The sequence below is a fragment of the Salmo trutta genome, chromosome 22, assembly GCF_901001165.1.
Source record: "Salmo trutta chromosome 22, fSalTru1.1, whole genome shotgun sequence".
Lineage (NCBI taxonomy): Eukaryota > Metazoa > Chordata > Actinopteri > Salmoniformes > Salmonidae > Salmo > Salmo trutta.
In genome coordinates this window covers 21425454-21445908 of record NC_042978.1, presented here as the reverse complement: position 1 = coordinate 21445908, position 20455 = coordinate 21425454, and the positions used below count along the sequence as shown (strand labels likewise).

At 43.0% G+C, this 20455-nt stretch overlaps 1 long non-coding RNA gene across 3 annotated transcripts in view; it reads right to left on the bottom strand.

The window, feature by feature from the left end:
* The window catches only part of LOC115158365 (uncharacterized), a 111567-nt gene that overhangs the window by 49991 nt on the left and 41121 nt on the right, over positions 1-20455 (bottom strand). The window contains exon 1 of one of the 3 annotated variants that reach the window (XR_003868662.1): positions 14749-14897. The exons of the other annotated variants lie outside the window; for them this stretch is intronic. This is a non-coding gene — a long non-coding RNA (uncharacterized LOC115158365). Of the gene's footprint in view, positions 1-14748; positions 14898-20455 lie in introns of those variants that run through there. 3 annotated transcript variants of the gene reach the window in all.

Genomic DNA, 20455 nt, shown 5'->3' with positions numbered 1-20455 from the left:
GTCAATGTGCGGGGGCACCGGTTAGTCGAAGTAATTGAGGTAATATGTAAATGTAGGTAGAGTTATTAAAGTGACTTATGCATAGATAATAACAGAAAGTAGCAGCAGCGTAAAAGGGGGGGAGGAGACAATGCAAATAGTCTGGGTAGCCATTTGATTTGATGTTCAGGAGTCTTATGGCTTGGGGGTAGAAGCTGTTTAGAAGCCTCTTGTACCTAGACTTGGCGCTTTGGTACCGCTTGCCATGCAGTAGCAGAGAGAACAGTCTATGACTAGCGTGGCTGGAGTTTTTAGGGCCTTCCTCTGACACCGCCTGGTATAGAGGTCCTGGATGGCAGGAAGCTTGGCCCCAGTGGTGTACTGGGTCGTACCGGTACATCGAGTCCCGTGACACTTGTGAAAAACGGAGAACACCATCGTCTTAGCGAGAATCTTCCCTTTCTACAATGGGGTCACATCAGTTTATAGCCCAAACGGTTTTCGTGATAAGACTGATTTTCTGGTTTGACAAACACTGCTGTTGCTCAGCAACCTTCCACCCCAGATGCGAAAGGCCGCCATAGGCAGATGTGGTAGATTGAGACGCAGCCCATGCTGACAGGGATTTTTTTTATTGACAGGGAGGGGGGAGAGATCACACCATGGAGTTAATGTGAGAAGACCAGAGAGACCTGAGACACAGTAGCCTCTACCATCAGACAAGCCGTGACTTGACACACATTTCTCATTTCCTTAGCTTTCTTACCCCTTCTTTAAACACTAGTTGTAGAATTTCACAACTAGCTCATAAAGGCCTGTGGCCCACGGGAAGATAAATCTTTGGCGTTTGCCTGTCTGTGAAAAGCAAAGAGAGCCTTTGACTTATGGAGGCTTACGACGTCCATTGTCACCATTAGGAATGGCAGGAACTCCATGGGAAAGATCCCAATGTGCTGTACACCAGCATAAAGAAAGGAGGGGAGGGGGGGAACTTGTGGCAAGTGCATGCAACAGTTTGCAACATCTGCCTTTCTGTGTGTGTGTGTGTGTGTGTGTGTGTGTGTGTGTGTGTGTGTGTGTGTGTGTGTGTGTGTGTGTGTGTGTGTGTGTGTGTGTGTGTGTGTGTGTGTGTTTATGTGTGTGTGTGTGTTTATGTGTGTGTGTGTGTGTGTGTGTGTGTGTGTGTGTGTGTGTGTGTGTGTGTGTGTGTGTGTGTGTGTGTGTGTGTGTGTGTACGTGCTCCTGCCAGAGAGCACTTAATAGCTGTCAGCTCTTTACCTCCCACTGTTAACATCTGCTATGCTTAACGTTGCCATGTAACTCAGTAGTACAGCAGATACAGGCTAATAGAATCAAATGATCACACGCTGCCAACCCTTATCACGTTACACGCACACATTTCATTATGACGCAACAAGCAGATTTGTTGTTAGATGATTATCAATCTAGAGTAAGCTTGAGGCTGGGGTAAAACCTAAACATACTGCTCACGTAAGGCGTATAAGTAATCTACTTAAATCCCTATTTTCTTATCACATCACATTTATATTAAATTAGTAGCTAATAGCATGTAACAAGAGTTAGATACAGTTTATGGTCAATTCTTGCCGTTTAAGTATACAATTTCGGACATTCAATTCAAACGGCAATTCTTGGCTACATGTAGTTTCTGAAATTGTTCACTGTTGACAATGTTTTCAGCTGAAGTGAGTCTTTTTGATAATAACATTTTACTTCAATATATGCACATTACACATTTAGTTACCATTTGAGATTTTTTAGGTGCGGATTTTGAACAATGTCTAAGTATCTGCCATACTTTTAGCAGTAATGAACTGACTAGTCGACCAAGATACAAGACGCACCTCTGCTATAATGTACATTTAAAAAGAGCTCTGTTTCTAAGTGAGTGTGTCTGGGAGTGTGAAAGGCCAGGACAGAGGAACAATGACAGCTGTCTGTCTGTCTCTGGCATGGCATTGTTGCTCAGGCATTTGGGCCAGGACCTGACATACATCCAAGATGCAGACTCGCTGGACGACCCCCAACTACCCCCAATTCCCCCATTGATGTTTGTTCAAAATCAATAAAAATGATCTTGGAGTCCATATGCCATTTGGCAGCTCCATCTTGTGGCGTCATCTTTAGAATATAGAGGCCATACTGTACAATGGAGTAGCCGAGCGCATGTAATTTGTCAGGCTAATCTCCAGCACTCTTACATTGATTTTTCCCCCTCTCCTGATTCCTTAGCCTCTAGTCATTATGAACACAAAAATGAACTTAATCATATAGTGTGTTAATGCATGGGTCACAATAACCTCCATGTTCTTGCCCTCTGGTAATTTCAGGCTTTCTTTATATTTTCTTCTGAAATCTTTTTACAGGTCACTGTCCTATTTTTGGAAAATGGAAAATGTACAGTTGCGCAAATGTTGGCCTAATCTTTTCTGAACTAGAATAGAAATGTATGTAAAATCTCTTCTTCTCTCTCCTTGATTATGTTTTATAAACTGTATGTTTGATATGATCATACACAGGGAGTATTCTCTTCAAATGTATTTTATATACAGTGCCTTTAGAAAGTATTAACACCCCTTGACTTTTTCACATTTTGTTGTGTTACAATGTGGGATTAAAATGTATTTAATTCAGATTTTTTTTTTGTAGATGATTTACACAAAATACTTTGTAATGTCAAAGTGGAATAAAAAGAAAAATATGAAAAATAAACACGAATGTATCTTGATTTGATAAGTATTCAACCCCCTGAGTCAATACATGTTAGAATCCCCTTTGGCATAGATTACAGCTGTGATTCTTTCTGGGTAAGTCTCTAAGAGCTTTCCACACCTGGACTGTGCAACATTTGCCCATTATTATTTTGAAAATTCTTCAAGCTCTGTCAAATTGGTTGTTGATTATTGCTAGACAACCATTTTCAGGCCATAGATTTTCAAGCAGATTTAAGTCAAAACTGTAAATTGGCCACTCATGAAAATTCACTTTTTTCTTGGTATGCAACTCCAGTGTAGATTTGGCCTTGTGTTTTAGATTATTGTCCTGCTGAAAGGTGAATTAATCTCCTGGTGTCTGGTGGAAAGGAGACTGAATCAAGTTTTCCTCTAGGATTTTGCCCATGCTTAGCTCCATTGCATTTATTTTTCATTCCAGTCCTTAACGATTACAAGATTACCCATAACATGATGCAGCCACCACTATGCTTAAAAATATGAAGTGTAGTACACGTTGTATTCAGAACCAAAATGTAATTGCTTTGCCACATTTTTACAGTATTGCTTTAGTGCCTTGTTGCAAACAGGATGCATGTTTTGTACAATTTTATTCTATACGGGCTTCCTTCTTTTCTCTCTGTCAATTAGGTTTGTGTTGTGGAATAACTACAATGCTGTTGATCCATCCTCAGTTTTTTCCAATCACAGCCATTAAACTATCTAACTGTTTTAAAGTCACCATTGGCCTCATGGTTTACTTCCTCTCCGGCAACTGAGTTAGGAAGGACACCTGTATCTTTGTAGTGACTGGGTGTATTGATACACCATACAAACTGTAATTAATAACTAAGACCATGCTCAAAAGGATTTTAAATGTCTCTTTTTTACCCATCTACCTCCCTGATCTTTGTGGTTTATTCTGTGTTTGAAATTCACTGCTGGACTGAGGGACCTTACAGGTAATTGTATGTGTGGGGGTACAGAGATGAGGTAGTCATTCAAAAATTATGTTAAACACTATTATTGCACACAGAGTGAGTCCATGCAACTTATACTTGTTAAGTAAATTTTTGCTCCTGCACTTATTTAGGCTTGCCATAACAAAAGGGTTGAATACTTATTGACTCAAGACATTTCAGCTTTTCATTTCTAATTAATTAGTAAACATTTCTAAAAACACAATTCCACTTTGACATTAGGTAGTGTGTGTAGGCCAGTGACACAAAACCTACATTTAATCCAGTTTAAATTCAGGCTGTAACAACAAAATATGGAAAAAGTAAAGGGATGTGAATACTTTCTGAAGGCACTGTATGCCATTTGAGACAAAGATTGTGTTATTTTAATTATTTCATCGTTTGTGTTGTGAATAATCAAATCATAGTTGTCGAACCCTATTGAATTTTACAAAAAAATATTTATATGGCCTTGGTATAGCCCACCTGAGAATTCCTAACATCGGACACGTTGTATTAGAGCTAATAGACAAACCTAATTTCTCCATATATTAATGGTACTCCATCCTGAATAAAGTATACCATTCAAAGGAGCTTACTGGCTACCTCATGCCTGCATGAATAACTGTGATGGATTTAACCCTTCTACCATCAATCAGGCTGAGAGACTACTCTAGATGGCGGTGATGATAATGTTGTTGGTTGGTTTGTTTTTGGATTACAATCCACTCCAGAGCAGAGTTTGATTTTAAGTGGATGTCCTCTATATAGTAGCTGGTAAGACACACCACATACTGTTATACTCATGCCATTCAGAACAATGGTTCTCACGGAGCATGACAACGTGGCACAGCACTAAGCCTATTACTCTTTTCACCTTCCCAGTTGTCTACTCAAAATGCCACGTACCAATAGGGGTTGCTGTCACTTTCGGGAACCTTATTAAATAATCCAAGCATAACCAGCACTATCGCAAACAACACACTGTGAATCAGTATTTCTTGTGTTGTTTGCCAAAAGTATAATTTACACCAAAGCTCTTGAAAAAAAAAACTCTTGTGGCATCTGTGTCACCTACTCTCTTAAAGGCTTTACTCCTCATGTGCTTATCTGCTCCAGTCAAATGTATTTCTTATCGAAGAGAGTGAGGGGAGCCTTCTGACAATACTGCTGTTATCAAATTTCTTCAGCCGAGTCCCCATGTCATTCAGCAGTCAGATGGTCTCCAGTTTGATTGATGGATGGGCTTCCCAACAAATAAAAAGGGATCAACAGCTTTGCACCTCTCTCCCCATCGGAGACCCGAGTGAAACATTCCTCCGTAACAAAGGCGGGATTACGGATGCATTAGCTCTCCATCGACCACGGCCTCCTGCTCCTGTCAATACTTTGCACATAATAACCTGAAGCAACGATAAGGAAACAAAAGGCAGGCGAGATAGGAGCCGGATGGGAAGATAAATCAATAGGAGTGAGGGAAAGTTTTTTCAAAGACACACTGTCAGGCCTGGGGAAGAATTTCTTCGGACGAAGCGGTGGGATAATGGCCCCTGACACGAGGACAATGAGCCCTCCAGGCCCATCAGGGGACTGCCGGTTGGTCGGTCGGCTGGCCTCAATAGGACCAGGAAGATAAGAGGCACAGGGGACGGTCGGTGAGTCCACTCAGCCCCACTCACAGGGACACAACACAAGGGCTGTGCTGGACCCTCAGCCCTCTGGCATCCTCAATGCTCCTTCTGTTAGTTTCTATCGTTATGCAACATGTATTTCAATGAATCGCTGGTGCACTGAGAGAACAGTGTCCACATAGCTTTGCAGAGGCTCCTCATGAGTGTCTGTCTGAACATATCAAGGTTACATTCACATTTCGTATAGCCATTCCTGATCATTTTCACTTCTTCTCTGATAGGCCCAAGGTAACTAATGTGATTTATGGCTTTATGTGGACACATTTCTGGAATAGTATAAAGCCTTTCCATTTACCAACCCTGAGCGACTACTGGAAGTGTATAAGTGTCTCCAGTGACAAAGAAACATTTTGGAGGATTTGTTGGTTGACAAATCTGGGGAGGTTATACAGTACTAATAACTGGACGAGAGGAAATCAGGGTAATTGTTTCCCCATTCCTAATTAATTAATTTCCCTCCTGTTTCACTAACCCATCATATGTCTGGTGTTGGAAGGTGCAAGTAATAAAGAAAGAAAGAAAGAAAGAGAGAGAGAGAGAGAGAGAGAGAGAGAGAGAGAGGGAGGGAGAGAACTAGAGCTCTGGAAAATTAATGAGAAATGAGAAAAGAGGGTTATGCATGTTCTGTCTGCAGAAGGCTGTCACACAAAGACACAATAAACCCTCGGAACAAACAGGCACTTCAAAAAAATAGCCCAGAAACAGTGAGCAAATTCAATTACAGAAGTAATTAGAAGATATAGGGCAAGGCTGCCTTTTGGGACTGTGCCAGAAAACATGAATTAATAGGAGGAGGCTGCGCTGGTAATTAAGAGGCAATCACCTATGTCAATGAATACCTTAAAAAAAACACAGAATGGAAACTATTAATTCAGTGATCAAAAATATTTTGAAGATGATTAATACAGCAAATTCATTTTCAAAGACTCATTTCTGGAAAGATAGCAAGACAATTGCACATAATGTGCTCCTTCTGGCATTTATATTGCTAATTAAATTTTGATAATTTGCAGAGGCATTTGAGAATTATCTGTAAAACAGCAAAGGCAGCATTTGGCAAATATTGTCTTTACTGTTTAACAGTGCTTTCAGTTCTTGCACCGGCAGGGATCTGATAAAAGCCAGTCTTCAAACTGAGACCTTTCAAAGCAAACTGAGCAAAAACTTACAATTTCACTTCAACTTCTCTTATCATTCATTAGTGCCTCCTCCTCCTTGAGACAATAGCAAAATAGCAGCAATTAAATTACCAGATAAGAATAAAATAAATAATAACTTTGCTGATTTACCTCCCATGGGGGAAGCTATCGTTTCTGCCTGATGAATTTTGTATAACCACACACTGTGTTTGTAAACTAATTAATCCATTGACAAAATCCCGAAAGATGAAAAGCTTGAGCTCCATAAAGAGGTAACAGATAGAGAGGATTAAAGCGAGTTGCAGATTAAAAGAGTGTTGGAGTAAATAAACAACAAGCCACTTTGCAATGTGAAAAATAGTTTTGTGTCGCCTACGCAGAACATACACTGAGTGTACAAAACATTAAGAACACCTTCATAATATTGAGTTGCGCTCAGTCAGAACAGTTTCCCTCAGAACAGCCTCAATTCATCAGGACATGAACTCTACAAGTTGTCGAAAGCGTTCCATAGGGATGCTGGCCCATGTTGACTCTAATGCTTCCTACAGTTGTGTCAAGTTGGCTGGATGTCCTTTGGGTGGTGGATCATTCTTGATACACACGGGAAACTGTTGAGCGTGAAAAACCCAGCAGCGTTGCAGTTCTTGACACGGTGCGCCTGGCACCTACTACCATACCCCGTTTAAAGGCACTTCAATATTTTGTCTTGCCTATTCGCCCTCTGAATGGCACACACACACAATCCATGTCTCAATTGTCTCAAGGCTTAAAAATCCTTCTTTAACCTGTCTCATCCCCTTCATCTACACTGATTCAAGTGGATTTAACAGGTGACATCAATAAGGGATCAAAGCTTTCATCTGGATTCACCTGGTAAGTCTAGGTCTATGTATTGGAATGTATGTTTCATGCAGTCAGTGTATATGGTATTCTTCTCATCCAATGGTTCTCAATCATAATCATTCTTATTAATCATTCCGCTCTAAATAATGATATGTGATAAAGAGTGTGTGCAGTGCTGGAACACTAATGGTAAGACATGGTACATGGTACAGAGCATGGGAGAATTGGTATAGACTGAAAACCTAAACTTTGAGCTCTATTCATTCAGTCCTTGATACGGAAGCACATAAACGGACAGAAAACACCTACTGTAGCAATGAAGGTGCTCCTTATACCCTGAGTACAATTCATTTAAGATCAAGCTCTAGTCTTATAATACTCATCATATCTATCTTTTGAAGGAAAGAAATGGGGACCAAGCAGGGGGCACCAATGAGATGAATTTTAAGTTCAAGATCTTTGAGGATTAGCCTTTTTTTTTGTAAAATAGGAGATTTCCATACACAATATTTCCATATTCATACGTGTTAGCATTTAGAGCCACTTTATGACTGGTATGAGAGGAAAATTCCACTTAATATTATCAACAGTGACGATCTGGGGTCATAAAAGCCCAATACCCTGAAGGGGATGGATAACACTAATATGCTTTCACATTTCAATGGGGAACTAGTCCCTTATTTACAGCAGAAAGTATATCATTTACTGCAGAGTGTAGAGAGAAAAGTGGATGGACATAGACTGACTGGCCCTCAGAGTTTATCATCATCGCCAAGAGATGAATTCTGAAAGACCAATTATCACTTAAATGGAATTAAGCCCAAAGATGGACTGTCATGGTCAACATTCTATTTTCCCAGTCAAGTCTTGAGGGAGCATCGCTCTGAACCAAAGACCCAAAACAAACTTAACTGGAAATGTGATTAGTGTTTAAAGTATCCAAATCATTAATGATCAAACACGGCACTCCGTTTCAGCACGGTCATGTGAGGCAGAGATTATACATGTGATCTGGAGGCTTAAACGATTTAGTCAATTATGAACGTTATCTAAAACGCTTTAATTTCCTATTCAGCCCTTCCATAGGAGCGTCATATTTGTCAATGATGCGTGATTAAACACAGATTGCAACAACATGAGATCTGTCACATCTGGTGGCAGAGGGACCTGAGATCTTAACGAAGGAATGAGGGAGGATTCAAACTTTCCCTCTTCAGCCTTGGCATCCGATTAACACCAGGCTTTGGTGGGATGCCAGCGATGAGGCCATCTGTGTCCCTTAACCCTCAAGATGGCAGATGTAGAAGCAGATTGATTTTCGATTCAGCTGGATACACAATCACTGCTTCATGAACGTCAAGTGCGAGCTGTGACTTGCTACCGTTTCCTGTCATTTTCAGCCAACTCAAATGAGGCAATAAATCACATCTGTACCGAAATTAAATAATTTTCACTCTATACAGGAGGGAGAATTTACCTACAATAGAGACTATGGTAATTACTTATCCGAATAGCTAACTTTAAAAAAGTTTTTTTTGTATCCTTTGATTCACACTAGATGTCATCGCCTCGTGATTTTCAACTATCCATAACAAATCTTCAACAATGTTTCCATTTAGCAATGACAATGTGACATTACTATGGGTTTACATGATATCAGATGGAACCATGTCAGAGGTAAGGGTGGCCAGGTCTTCTCCACAGTCAGGTGGCCAGTCTCAGTCAAGCCAGGTAAATTGCAGCATCCCCATTGCCTTTTCTTTTGTAATATTGAGCTCCGTATCTTAGCCCCTGCCTGCACCTCACTGACTTCCATTCAATATCCAAATAACCGTGTTTTTGTGGTGGTAATTGCTCTCGTTTTCTCAGCGCCCCACAGTGGTTTCACTTCTTACCAGCCTGTGAGTGTGGAGACTCCTGTGGCCCCAGTCTGTGAGTGGTGGAGACTCCTGTGGCCCCAGTCTGTGAGTGGTGGAGACTCATCTGGCCCCAGTCTGTGAGTGATGGAGACTCCTCTGGCCCCAGTCTGTGAGTGGTGGAGACTCCTGTGGCCTCAGTCTGTGAGTGGTGGAGACTCATCTGTCCCCAGACTGTGAGTGGTGGAGATATCTCTGCCCCCAGTCTGTGAGTGGTGGAGACTCCTTTGGCCCCAGTCTGTGAGTGGTGGAGACTCCTGTGGCCCCAGTCTGTGAGTGGTGGAGACTCCTGTGGCCCCAGTCTGTGAGTGGTGGAGACTCCTCTGGCCCCAGTCTGTGAGTGATGGAGACTCCTCTGGCCCCAGTCTGTGAGTGGTGGAGACTCCTGTGGCCCCAGTCTGTGAGTGGTGGAGAGTCCTCTGGCCCCAGACTGTGAGTGGTGGAGATATCTCTGCCCCCAGTCTGTGAGTGGTGGAGACTCCTCTGGCCCCAGTCTGTGAGTGGTGGAGACTCCTCTGGCCCCAGTCTGTGAGTGGTGGAGACTCCTTTGGCCCCAGTCTGTGAGTGGTGGAGACTCATCTGGCCCCAGTCTGTGAGTGATGGAGACTCCTCTGGCCCCAGTCTGTGAGTGGTGGAGACTTCTGTGGTCCCAGTCTATGAGTGGTGGAGATTCATCTGGCCCCAGTCTGTGAGTGGTGGAGACTCCTCTGGCCCCCGTCTGTGAGTGGTGGAGACTCCTCTGGCCCCAGTCTGTGAGTGATGGAGACTCATTTGGCCCCAGTCTGTGAGTGGTGGAGACTCCTCTGGCCCCAGACTGTGAGTGGTTGAGACCTTTCTGGCCCCAGTCTGTGAGTGGTGGAGACTCCTCTGTTCCCAGTCTGTGAGTGGTGGAGACTCCTCTGGCCCCAGCATGTGAGAGGTGGAGACTCATCTGGCCCCAGAGAGAGGGCTCGTGGTGGGATAGTGTGTTCTGTGGGCTAATAAGACTCTTCTCAGCTCTGCACCCCATCTTCTCCAACACACATATCAGCACACAGCCAATGACACCTGACACCCTCATGCCACACACAGGTTTCTATAAGAGATGGTGACAGCAGAGGTCTTCCACACCTTTTCAATCCACAGCAGTCCGGGCTACAGTCCCACTGTAACGTGTTTCATTGACTGGCTTAATATCATCCAAATTGGTAATTATGATGTGGAAAAACAGAATCAAACAAAATATTTCATTTTGAGGGGGCAACTGCAAAACAGCTGAGTAGCTAGTAAAAATGTTATTCCCTTATGTTTCTCCCACCATGGGAAAGATCTGACCCAGCTGAAATTCCCCAAAACTCCATCAAAAGTTGAAAATTGAAAAGCCATTGATCTTTATTTTGAGACAGTCCAGCCCCATTGATTTGAGCAACACAGCCACCCTTTTTCCATGTGGGAAAGGAGAAGTGTCCTGCCTGCTGTTGACCTCCAGTCTCTGGGAACACCCTGCCTGGTCTTCTTGCCTGACATCCATCCCCCGGAGACAGGCCAGACAGAACTACAAGGCTCCCTCTGAACTGTCCAGGAATCTCAGTAGTCCAACATGCAGCATAGCACACCAACAGTCATGCACACCCACACACACACACACACACGCACAAAGGCAGGTAGACAGATGCACGCACACACTCAAGCACACAAACACACACGTCACAGTGTGTTTGACTTTCTGCATATTGAAAGAGATTTCCACTGACACTGATCCCACATTTCAATCATCTGTGTTATCTCAGTACAGTTAGCGGCAGACAAAATCTGCTATTCAAAAAGTATTATTGTTCATCTAACTGGCCATTTGATTTCCCTCTAATCTTATTTCCCTCATATCCCTTTTTTGAACAGGGAACAGTTTTAAGTACTGACCAACATGCAAGCTGAATTCCTATGACGCCCATGAGCTGCTGGGCCTGGCTGACTGGGCGTGCAGGTCTGCCACATACAGATCATGTCTAAGCACTGTATTGTCCACTACCGGGAAAAACAATCCCCTCTCTGATATTCCCAGCATGAACTGGAAACTGGAAAGTAGTCCAAACTAAAGAAATTGTTTTATTTGAAATGAGTCAACTTTACCAGTCACATGTATTTAGGTTTGCAAACTAAACCTTGAAAAAAACATAAATGGCACACATTTCCGCTTGGACAAGTTCTTTTGACTGTTCATGTAGCTCCCTACTTTCTTCCAGGAGCACACACTTCCATGATTAGTTTTCCAACAATCGTGATAGCGATTCACTGATCTACGAGATCAGACATCACACGAGCATTTGGCGCTTCATGTGGAGAGGCTGCTGTGGTGCTCTATGTGGACTGAGGGGGAAAGAGGCTTAATTCCTCCAATGTTAATGTAGAGTAAATTCCTTGTTGGGATGTGGCGGCTGTCGGAAGCTGCCGATGGCCGGTGTGAGCCAGGGTCAGGGCCGCTGCTGGAGATTAGATTCTCTCTCTGCCTGTCCAGAGAGGGAGAGGAGCGCGACGCAATGAGGGGGATTTGCGCTCTCAACCTCGAGGATAGATGTTCACATCACAAAAAGCCCCACCGCAAATTGCACTTATTGAATAGCTTATTTGGCAGTCTCAGTTCAGCGGGGCTTAAGAGGAGAGAAGAGTGTGAGGAGGATGAACACAAAGCTGCAGAAAACAAAAGGCAGCAGCTCCTGCGAGGCTAGTCCTGGATGAGGAGAGCTGCGCCCGGCGAGAGGAGAGGAAGGAGAGAGGAGAGGGTGGGCTGGGGGGCTTCCTGGATGAGGGGCATGCAAGCAGCACACAGAGCATTAGTGAGGCTGCCCAGCCTGCACCCATTGTTTTCTGACTGGCCACTACCTTCATTAGCACTGGAGTAGCTAGTCGGCTGTAGGGCAGATAGTCAGTCATCTGTGTGTAACTCTCACTATATCTTCATCAGACTGTCACCATGGACAGCACAAAGTTACTCACAGCAGCCTCAACCTTTTAGCCATCGTTTGATATAAGAGCGTGCGATACAACCCAGGTAAACAAAATACCTGAAAATATTTTCTATCCTAGCTGGGGAAGAGTTGCTTGCTACTTCAGCATAAATGACTACAAACATGCCCAAAATGAAGGCTTTTTCTTTTCACAAGACCTTAAAAGGCTTGGCATGTACACAAGATTAGTAAAGTTGTTTTGATGTCTCCTTGCAAATAAACTCAATTCCTGTGATCAAAGTGGATCTGTAACATGTTAAAGCTGATCAAAAGCACCACTGAGATTCTGAATCAGAAAACGACAGACTAGAAATTCCTAAACTCCAGAACCTAAGAACATAATACCCTTCAATTACCACAACAAAAGAACAACAGCAATAGTAACTACATTAAACATAACAATAATATTTGTTGAAGCCAAGCGTATCTGTATAATAAGCCACAGAGTTAAATCACAGTGTATGATGTTGATAGCCGACTGGTTTATTAACACAGTGCATCTGTTTAAAACATGTGTCGTCTTGATTGGAAAATGCTTAGAAATTGTCATAGCCTATATGAAAACAAAATATGCTGCATTGCTATGGGTTAATAGTAATGTAGCACAACATCCACTTCTGCTGCTTATAGAGCTGAAAAGTTTGAGTGAGTGGAGCTGTTGCCAGCAGCCATATCTTTTCATAACTACTCATCTCCCTCCACTACACCCATCAGTCCCCATTAGCAACTTAATGTCCACCCTAAAACACCAGGCATGGAAACAGATGTGCTTTTTGGACCGAAACATACGTGGAACATAATGGAGAGCACATCCACTGTCGACCAGGCTCACCATCACCGGACCACATTAACGGTTATTCTCTTTTAAAAATGTAACTTTCTTGCACTGCCGACAACTTGGTCTTCTGTTAGCATGTACTCTCACTGAGTGCACGTAATGGCTGAAATGGATGATGAAGAGACAGAGGCAGGAAAAAAATACACACATACACAAAGGAGTCCTAAGAAAGGAGCCCTGTAATGTGGTACTCTGCTGCTCAGACTTGTAGGGGTAGGAGGCAGCATCTTTACGGTGTATCCAAGCAGCACTAAAATCCACTGTCCGTGCCCAATCAGGGCCATTTTTTCTAGCCGCAAGGGCTCCTGCATCCTTTACACTACACTGGAAACCCTTTGTACTAATTGCTAGATTGTACCAGATTTTCCAGTTCAATTCCACCCTATAATTGTCTGACAATGATGGGCAAGGAAGGGGAAAACTTCATGCTCCAGCACCGTGCGGGGCACTGGATTGAAAATGACTCAAGGAAGTAGTGTGTGTGTGTGTGTGTGTGTGTGTGTGTGTGTGTGTGTGTGTGTGTGTGTGTGTGTGTGTGTGTGTGTGTGTGTGTGTGGGGGGGGGGGGGGGGGGGGGTTAAGCCAACCAAGACCGTCTCAGTCCTCCCTTCAACTCTTGTTTCCGTGGATGCCGACTCCACTGAAGCCCACTCTCCAGCGAGCACAGCCGAGAGGAGAACCAAGCCTCCCTTCATCCCACCACCACCACCCTACTTCAAACACACATCCTCCTTGCACCTCTCCTTTCCTCCACCCCACACTGACACACCACCATTTAGAATGACTAGAATGACACGCTTACACCATAATACTCTCAATCCTCTCACAAAATTAACTTTGCTGTGGTTAAAAAAACACTAATAACTGACAAGCAATACGTACATCAGTCATATATAAACAATACCCAAAACCACAGTAATAACCACATCATATAATATGAAAAATGTACAATATTAATTTGATTTCCGAGGAACTGCAATTGTCTGTCTTTTGCTTCAACAAATGATTTTAAGCTGCATGTTCAATTAGACCTTCCCTTGTGTCATCTAAGTGAGAAGTGGCCCACCCCCATTCAGGCAGGCTGGCTATGGTCTGTCACTCTGCAAACGTGCAGCTGAAGAAAGGATAAATAAAATAAAAAATAAGTAACATTATGTCTGTTTGACTTAAATGAATGTGCAGCGAGAGACATAACTATTTTACATGTGTGCTGGTGCAGGCACAGAGCACCTGCAATCAAAAAGGAAGAAGGTACCAGCATAGACCAGCCCTCTCCCTCTCGCCCCCTCCAGGTGCTAGTCTAGTCTACAAACAGCAGTGAAGTAACTGAGCGAGAGAGAGCACATACTGTAACACAGACCCACACACCCTGCCTGCCACGAGCTGCTCTTACCCGACTCTGCCCAGACCTGCACCAACACAGGAGGTATGGTTATTGATCGTCTGCATTCCAAATCAAAACAGCCAGCATGCTCGTCTTTAGTCGTTCCATACACTCCATACCTACATTTGCACCTGAGCACAAATTTCCTCACAGGGCCAAAGATCCAGAAAGAAAGAAAGAGGGAGAGGCAGAAAGAGATGGAAAGGGAGAGAGGGAGAGAGAGACCAGCATACGGTAGCTTTACAAGAGGAGAAACAGCTGTGTAGTAGCAGTCAGCTTACCTTTCCCCCGCACTGCTCTTAGGGCCTAGACCTGCAGACACATCCATGGTGGTCTCCCCCTGAGCCCATACTGAGTGAAGCAGGGCCGCCTCATGACTCCCACAGCCCGGCAGCTCTGCGCTTTAGCAACTAGAAGAGCACAAGACTAACATGTCTTCCCCTCTGCCTCAGCCTGCTTTAGTGTAAGGGGAGCTAGGAATGCACAGGCTATAGACTTTTGTCCAAGCTGTAGGTCTTTTTTAGTGAAGCAAGATTAGTTCATACAAAACTCAACAATACAGCACCGAAACCCATTGTTGATATTCAACATTTTTCACATAGCGGGACAGAATAGACAATACGGTAGCTAGGAAACCATGGGCTGGATTACAAACTGATAATATCTCATCCTTTTGCAGGCCTGTAATCCTTTTCATTGAGCGGTGGACGGAGCAGACGTAAACCAAAATCAATATCGGTGGAACTGGACTGGGGGTGCGGGGGTGTCAGGACGTTTTCACATTGCTGCACCCTTCACAAGATGTTTGTTGTTGTTGAGATTCAGACGGGCTTTACACTACAGATCTGCTCCGCTTGGAAACAGACCTGAATAGACACTTCTACATAAGCCATTCTTAGCTTGCTTTCAAAATTATCAAACTACTATACTGCTATAAAAAAAGAGTGTTTGTTACAGTACAATTTACAACTGAACAAATCAATGTGCAAAACTGCACTCTTCCCCCCTAACAAATAACAACCCAAACAATCTATTTTATGTGAAATATGTTTCAGGAAAAATACAGAAACACTGACACCAATGTGCATTTTAATTGTAATATAATTGGAGTAATAATAATAAAGTATATTTGCACATGCATTTACATAATAATCCAAATGAACCTTTAAATGTTTGCTAATTTAGCATCAACATTACAGTTGTGAAACATATATTCAAACAGGTATGAATTATTCCAAGTTAAAAGCACAGAGGCAGGTGAAGAGCAAAAGGCTGATGAGAGATCTTACCATGGTAGCTGTACCTGTGTAACTGATCCCCTCCCTGCTCTGCTCCAGCTGCCATGTTTTTCTAGGGCTCCTGAATCCTCTAGGGTAGCCACAGAGAAGGGATCGTTCAACCCCTTTCTTTTCACCACTTCTGCAATTGACCAATTGACAACTGATTGATGGTTATCTTTTCACAACGAAAAAGGGAGAAATTACCATCTCTAAAGCTATGTACAGTAAAAAGCCCCAAGAGTAAATTACATGTTGCTAAAATTCCTCCTTCACTCAGTCCTCACGATGGCAGGCAAACGAAAAAGTTTCCTTTTTGCCACTTCTGGGGCACTGTAGAATTGGCCTTCCCTGCCAACTGCACAGAGAACTTGACAGCTTCTTTAAATGGGGCAGCACAAAGGGCCTTGAATGAGGGATGGTACCATGCCGGACGGCCATTCTCCGGAAAGGCCCATTCTTTGCATTGAAAACAGAAGGCTTGTGAAAAAACAGATAAGCCATATCTGAATAAGAGCTGGGACACTGCTGCAAGTGACCTTGGGGAGGGGGAGATTCTATGTAGCTACGCTTTTCAGATAAACACAGTGCATTCTCTGCATCCAAATAAACAGGCCAAATAGAAACAGCACAGTTGCTTATCAAATCTTTGCTTGGTTGAGTCACCTTTTCATGCATCCAGTGCTCACTGTGTTACATCAAGATCAGTCAAATAGAACAGTGAAATACATCAGGAGCCCTCCTCTCATTAATACATCTACTACAACTAACCATGCACTACCCAATGCAATGACAGTGACTTATTTTGCTTCAGCAATTATTTTTACCCCTGACGGTCTACATAGCACATACCCCCCCATCTCTGAGCATCCTGAATGGCCTGAGAGTAAAGAAAGGAGAAAGGAGGGATGAAGGGGGGCTGAGGAGGAGGATGTCTGGGGGCCAGTGATGCAGGCAGCCCCAGCCCAGAACACTCAGCTGCCAACAGGGGCCAGGGCTCGCCTCTCCTCTTTGTATGGAAGCACAATCCTCAAACCCCCCTTTTCCTTTTCACAGCCTCTCAATCAGAGCAGATGGGACCCAACCAAGAAGACATCAACTTTGGAGGAGGAGAGTCCTCTATTCAAGGACCCCAGTTAGAGAGAAGCTTCTCTGTCAAACAGACCAGTGTTTAAGCATGTTTCTCCAAACATAACGCCCTAATGTGTGGACCATAATATGTAATAGGTAAATATTATTTACAACCGAACCCAATGTTATCTCTAGAAATTGACATACAGTTCTTCCCTACTCAAACAGAACGGAACATACTTCATCCTAATTCTTTTGATTTGTTTAATTTCAAATCCTCGATACATGATGCGTCAGCCATGTTTTATTAATGAACCGCTGTAGGGAACTCTCAAATTGATATAAACAAATTGATAACAGGAAAAGGGAAGCAAAGGGTGTAGATACTGGAACCATGCTGTTTTCCTCCACTTGGTACCAATCTGTTGGGTTTAATTGTTCATTCATGGTATGAATACTTAAATAGGTGGCTCAGCATCAGGTCAGGATAATGACTCTATCCTTAGCTACTGAACCCAAATTGCTACTCGTTTCATGTTACCATGGAAATATTCCACAATGTCTATGATTACACTTCGGTGTTACATATTGAGGCATACTGTAGTTCGCAATGAAGACATCTCCACACACACTTCCATTCTCTCTCCTTTCTCCTTCCCTCTCCTCTTTCATACACACAGGCTTGTTTCCTTTACTGTATGTCTTGATATAATTGGTGACATTTTAAAATGACATTAAAATAGGGGTCAAATCAGGGATACGTGTGGCCTAAAACCAAATAAATCTTGTGAAGTCAAACCAAATTGAAAGATAACATTTTCAGTTCAACAGTCTTGGCTGTCTGATCCTGTGTGTTGTGGTCCTCAGGTCAGAGCCACTGATCGACCGGAGTACTGAACAAAGCAGTGATGGACAGTTGGACACACAAGGTCAGGAACATCTCAGCCTTTACACACTATCTATCACACATCACGCCTGGCGTAAACACAACCTGGGCTCTCACCACGTCTCTCAGCATCGATCGCTTCCTGCCACAACATCCACAGCAACACAGAGTAAAAACGTACAGACGTATCATTTTATTTTCTCTCTACTCCGTTTTTTACGAAATTAGCTTTAGCAGAGAAAGGTAAAACAAAACACTAAATAAGACATGAATAAGACATTGCCATAAATATAGAATATTTGTCATTTATACATATGCGTTTTACCATTTTGGTGTGGTTTCTGTGGGTGCAACATCCATGATGGAACCTATAGAAAATGCTGGATGAAGAGCCTGCCTGTGCCAGTGCCAGCCCCTGAGGCCTCTGTCCCCTGCCTCTGTGGCTCTCCCTCCATGGGGAAATGTGATTACATGTGTATGAGTGGTAGGTGCTGAGCAGAGAGCGGCTGACACCCGGGAGGCACACTTTGCCACCTCCATGTAAGCCTCTTGTCCAAACAAGTCAGATCTGGGGTTGAGGCAAGACACCCCAAATTGTCTCTCTCAGTGTGACCCTGTCAATCAATGAGGATGTCGGTTACCTCCGGAGTAACAACACAAAAATAGCCATCATTACAAACAGGAGAAAATTATAAAGAGGAGAAAAATACAACCATGATATGATTTGGGCAGAACAGAACATCAGATTCCTCAGTGGGCTATAGAGGCATTTGCTTACATTCATATTGCTGCTGACAGAGAGAGAATGCCAGAAGCAGAAGCCTTGTGTTTTCCTATGACTCAGTGGTTGTTAGGTTTGAAAACATTTCATTAGAGAGAGGATCTTTGTCAACACTGCCCGGCTGATGTCATATCTCCAATGACACTGTACACGTCACTACACTCAATTGGGAAAATGACAATGGGAGCATAGGGGTGCAGTATAACTACATGGACTGCTCCACTGCAGCATGAGAGACTGGGAGGTAACCTGATCCAGTCTCTGGTCCTCTTGCACTGCCAAGCAGATATTACTCTGTCTACAGTTGACGGCCAGCCCATCCCCACCTGGCTGAATCTACACTACTCGTTACAGTTAGATCTCTTTACTCTTATCTATTTCACAATTTGTTGCGTTACAAAGTGGGATTGAAAAATATTTCATTGTGATTTTTTGTTTGTTATTGATCTACACAAAATACTCCATAATGTCAAAGTGAAAAGCATATTCTACACATCTTTACAAATGAATACATTTTTTATAACAAAAATATAGTCGTTGCATAAGTATTCACCCCCTGTGTATAGGCGAGCCTAAATTAATTCAGGAGTCAAATTTGGCTTAACAAATCACATAATAAGTTACATGGACTCTACCCTGTCCTCTGTCCTCCATACATACATCTGTAAGGTCCCTCGGTCAAGTATTGAATTTCAAGCACAGATTCAACTTCAAAGACCAGGGAGCTTTTCGAAAGCCTCAAAGAGTGGCAGTGATTGGTAGATGGGTAACATGAACAAATCAGTCATTGAATTTCTCTTTAAGCATGGTCAAGTTAATAATTATACTGTTGATGATGTATTAAACCACCCAGACACATTAAATATACAATTGAATGATCTGCTATGAAAAGCCAACTGACATTTACTCCTGAGGTGCTGACCTGTTGCACCCTCTACAACCACTGTGATTATTATTATCTGACCCTGCTGGTCATCTATGAACGTTTGAACATCTTGGCCATGTTCTGTTATAATCTCCCCCTGGCACAGCCAGAAGAGAACTGACCACCCCTCAGAGCCTGGTCCTCTCTAGGTTTCTTCCTAGGTTCTGGCCTTTCTAGGGAGTTTTTCCTAGCCACCGTGCTTCTACATCTGCATTGCTTGCTGTTTGGGGTTTTAGGCTGGGTTTCTGTACAGCACTTTGTGACATCGGCTGATGTAAAAAGGGATTTATAAATAGATTTGATTGATTGATTGAATTGATTGATTGAATTGTCTTGAACTGAGCTGAAGGACAGGAAGGAAACTGCTCAGGGATGTCACCATGAGGCAATTGGTGACATCCCTGAGTATGGCGTTCAATGGCTGTGATGGGAGAAAACTGTGGATGGATCAACAGCATTGCAGTGACTCCACAATAATTTCCCAAATGACAGAGTGAAAAGAAGTATAAAGTAATACCGCAAAAAATACGGTAAGGGAATACTTTCTGGCATAAATGCAAAGCCTTATGTTTGGGGTGAATCCAACAAAGCATATCACTGAGCAACTGCCTCCTTATTTTCAAGCATGGTGGAGGCTGCATCATGGTATGGGTATGCTTGACATCAACAAAGACTGGGGAGTTTTTCAGGATGAAAAGAAACTGGATGGAGCTAAGCACAGGCAAAATCCAAGAGGAAAATCTGCTTCAGTCTGCTTTACACAGACACTGAGGGAGGAATTCACCATTTAACAGGATAATAACCTGCAACACTGTCTTACCAAAAAGACAATGAATATTCCTGAGTGGAAGTTACAGTTTTGACTTAAATCTGCTGGAATAACTATGGCGGACTTAAAAATTGCTGTCTAGCCATAATCCCCAACACCTTGACAGAATGTTGAAAAGAATAATGGGCAAATATTGCACAAGCCATGTGTGCAAAACTCAACCCAGTGTGGTCAAAAATGTATATATATTTCCACACTATGAGGTTGGAATAATGCTGT